Here is a 4,736-nt window from a genome sequence, read left to right as displayed (position 1 = left end):
CAAATAATTGTCAATAAACATTTTTGTAACTTTCAATGTTTTATTTCAATCATGTGTAGCAAGCTAATCATGAACGTCTTACTACAAAGAAAGGATTGCTCCAACTTCGTAATGATCCCCCAAACACAACACTTGAGGTGACTTCTTATGTACCTATTGTTTATTTAATTTTTTTCTTTTGTTTTTGTCGTATATAAATGATCTACTTTTGTTGTATGAGTAGTTAAATATGTGTTCAATATGATAATGTAAAATTGAAGATCAATATTTATCATAACTGGCAAAACAAATAATGTAAAAATATTTGTCATAAAATGTACTTACAACTTTTGGTGTCATTATTTCACTATATGGAAAGAAAAGTACGCAGGTATATTATTATATATGAAAAAAATGTTCTTTCTACATACATAGTGTTCTTACAAATTTAGAAGCTTTGATAGTTTTTAATATGTCTATGAATGGTCATAGAATATTATATTCGAAAAATATACTTACAGAGTTGCGAATTTTTTTTGGATGGCAAGGTTATATATATTATATATAAACTAGGGAGTTACCACGTTTTGAGGCATCTCTGGCTCTACATTGTTGCCATAGTTGACCATTACTGCTAGTTCACCAAAACTTGCTAGCTTATTACAAGTGGTCCTTAAAACTTGATTAGTAGATACCGCCCCTTGTTGATCATCCAAGACAAGACGGTGTTAGCTTGGTACCTAGTCTTGACAAAAAGTCTGCTAACTTGTTTGCTTGTCGGAAGCTATGTTTGACTTGGTGGATTCCCTAACCTCTTCATAAGCAACTGCAAAGACTAATTTTGTTGTATAAATAGGTTGACAATTTTCTATTGCTTTTATTGCCTCAACGGAGTCTAGCTTAATATCAATAGGGACAATGGAACAATCAACAACTAATTTTAAACCATCGAGAAGAGCTTTTATTTCAATGAATCGAGCCAATGGGTATGGGGAGATATGTGGGGTGGGGGATACCTAGATCAAACTAGAACTTTTTAGCTATTTAAAAATGGAGGAAGATGTGGGATATAGTTTCATCCTCTCGTTTACAGATAGTGCAAATGGATTCTGGGACAATGCAAAAGTGGTGCAAGTAGGGTTGGCAGGAAGTCGCGCACAACCAAAGGAAATTTTTGACTTTGTTTGGAATTTTTTGCTTCCAAATCCAGCTATGATGAAACGGGTTGGGAAGGGATTGTTTCATAATATGGAGGACGGATTTGGTGGTGAACAAACTATTTGGGTTGCCCTTCCAGTAGTGCTTGTCGTTGTTCAAAGGATCAAGGCCTAATCTAATGAATTTTACTTTTTCCATGATATTTTGAGGGACGTGATCCCAAATAGAAGAAATAGTAGCATTTTCATATTTCAATGTAAGGGGACGTTGAACTATTTGTCTTAAGGGAGGGATATTCGAGATCCATCTATGGTACCAAAGGATAATATATCTACCATTTGTTAGGGGACCAAGCTATATTATTCGAGCAAATAGATTTCCGAGTAAGGAAATTAAGTAAGCTTGTACACACTATTATTTTACTCTTCACTATTTGTCCCTTTTTCCACTTTCCCTCCACTACATAATTAGTGAATATAGTTGTATATTTTTAGCCGAAAGAGTTTTCAAATAATTTGGTTGGTTAATATTGAATTAAATTATTTCTTAATTTTTGCGTAACACAAATGATCAATCTTCATTATCGAAATGTTTAATTCGTGTTGTGTAAAATATTTCTATAATGAAACTCAAAATTATATCATAACTTATGAATTCTTAGTGAAATATTTGTCAATAAATAGCTAACAATTTTTTATGTGTGATTTTACTATGTAGTAAAATAATTATGAAGGTGTTACTGTAGAGGATACATCGTTCCAACACCACTATGTTCTTCCATATTTGGACCTTGATGTAGTTTTTTTAATATACCTACATATGGTTAATAAACATTTATATTTTGAAAATATAATTACAAAATTAAGAGATTTAAAAAAGTTTGTACACACTATCATTTTTTCACCATATGAATTTTTTATCCACCTTTCCTCCAAATTAATTAGTGGGAGATCCCAAAATTGACTCCGTCCATTAGTCCCATTCAAGGAGCTTGAACCCCAAAAACGGGAACAATTCGATCTCCAAAAAGAGCCAAAACAGCTCATGCAACAACAAGAATCACAAATAACCATATAAGTCTAAGAAGGGAGGTTCAGGACAAGTATTAACCTCCTAGACGTGTCCCCAACACAAAACAAATGGTCTTATCTCGAAGCCCCAAAAATTTGCAGCACTTCGCAATAAAAATCAGCTCAAGCGAAGCTAGAATGATCATAAATTAACTACAGATTGTTAGAAAATGATTATGAAATTCATGCTAATCACAATACAGTAGGCCAGTTAAATGACCTCCACGACCAGGGGCCTCATTGACTCAACGCGGTGTCACTGACCAAGACAACTCTGACCCTTCTCTGCGTATGCTGGACCTAGTTCGTGAACGACAAAGGGTGAGAAGCCTAACACTCTACCAATGATGTGACCAATTCCTTGGCCTCTGTGAATGCAACTCTAGGTCCATGAACTCGAAGAACAAATGCATGGTGCACTAGCAAAGGCTTCACCAACTCATATTGGATTTGGCGAAGTGCCGTGAAGGGGGCTCAAAATTCATTAGAAACCACGTGCACGCAACGAACTATGTTACCTCACGAAATTCGACATTTAATACTCAACAGAATTGTCAAAACTTCCAAAAATGGTAGTCTCCCACACCTAAGCTCCATTCAAAGCCTAAATCCATAAGGTAGATTGAAATGAGCCATGAAGCCTCGGGGACCACACGAAAGGTCCTTTTGGACCAAACTTGACGTTCTAGAGCTAATAGAATCGTTAGAAATGCATTCCGAGTCCGTTTACCTAAAAATTTTACCGAAAGTCAACTCCTCAAGTTTCAAAAGTTTCAAAACACGAAAACACACATAATAACCAAACGAATGACCTGGTGACCAAATTGTCAGTCTTATCAAGTCATATATGACTTGGAGTCGGTAAAAGAATGTTTTAAACGATGAACATAACTAGTGACGATTATGTTCTTATTTAATCATAAGGTATTATTTGCTTGATATGACTTTTTTTCCTTTTCCAAATTTTACATTTTCCATTCTTCTTGTGCTTAGCTTCAAGTAACTTCTTCTTAGGCATGTCAGTGTTGCTTTCTTCATTATTATCGTCACCACCATTTCTTTCGCTGTTAGAGCTGACACCAGCACCAAGTCAGAGTTCTAGTGTTTAATATATGGATTGAGCAACTTTGTATAGTGCTTCCTAGAACTCCACATCTAGTGCATAGTTTATCTAACCCTCGTAAATAATTGTTCGTTTATGCACTGTCAAATATGTATGTTTTTTCACACACACCAATAGGCACCTCCACGCATACATGGGCATAACATCCTCACAGTGTCTCAACTGTACATACATCTGTGAAAGAAAAATGATTTTTTGGAACTACAAAAATCCTAGACTTTTAGGAAAGTTTCTTGAATAATTTAGTGTAGTCACTTGGATAAGTATCTTGAATAAATAAGTAGATAATCTAGAGTAGAAGATAATGTTACAAGACTTTTCTTGTAGATATTCTTGAGAAATTAGATATGTATAGAGAATCATGGAGTATTCTAAATTTTGTAGTATATAGAACCATCCATAGGTTAGTATAAATATGGATATATTTGTAAAAACAAGCCCAAGAAAAACTCAAATAAAAGAGTTTCTTTTATGAACAAGTTCTCTTTTTAGCTTCCTCTTCCTTAGTTGAATGTTCTGATATTAGTTAACGATCTTGGGCTAGCAAAAGACTTTCTGAATTATATTTTTCTTTTGTTATTCTCTACATGGTATCAGTGCCATAATCATTTTTTGAATTTTGGATCTTATTCAAGATCGAGTTAGGTAGATTCATCTGGGTTGTCCATATGGATTCTAGCGGTCATGTTAGTATAATGGATTGGGGATGGAGTTGATGAATCAGTCCAATTACAAGGTATGAAAAAAATATATGAAATCATACCTTGTGGGCGAGGATTTGTGGGATGTTGTGAATGAGAGTAACACAATTTCTCCTGCTGAAGGACCGGGAAATAGTAGCATATAAAAGAAGTGGAAGCAGGTTGATGCGAAGGCGGAGTTCATTCTAAAGAGGACAATCTCCTCCGATTTATTTTATTACAGTATAAAGTAAAAATCAACTCATGAAATATGGAGGACCCTCGATCGATTGTTCATAAAGGAAAATAAAGCTCGACTATAGATAGTGAAGAATGAATTAGCTAACACCACTGAAGGTAATCTTTCTATCTCTGGTATTTTTTAAAGATTAAGAACTTATGTCGTAGATATATTTATTGAATTCGGAGGAGGCTATTTCTGAAGCAAAAATAAGAAGTATAATCCTTAGTGGGTTGAAATCTGAATATATTTTATTTGACGTTAATTCAAGGATGGAATCAACATTTATCCTTGAAGGAATTTGAAAATTTGTTGTCGTGACAGGAATCACTAGCCAAGAAGTTCGATAGCGTGTTTTTCGAAGATGGAGAATGAGATGCTCTTATAGCCGACAAGAGAAATTATAAAGGAAAAATAAGAGATGTGTCACACTCTCGATCCTTAGGTGGTTCACACTCACCTAGAGAGAAGAAAGAGCCTTCTAA

Source organism: Solanum pennellii, chromosome 7 (genome assembly GCF_001406875.1).
Source record: "Solanum pennellii chromosome 7, SPENNV200".
In the NCBI taxonomy this organism is placed as follows: Eukaryota; Viridiplantae; Streptophyta; class Magnoliopsida; order Solanales; family Solanaceae; genus Solanum; species Solanum pennellii.
Note: the sequence above shows the minus strand (reverse complement) of the source record.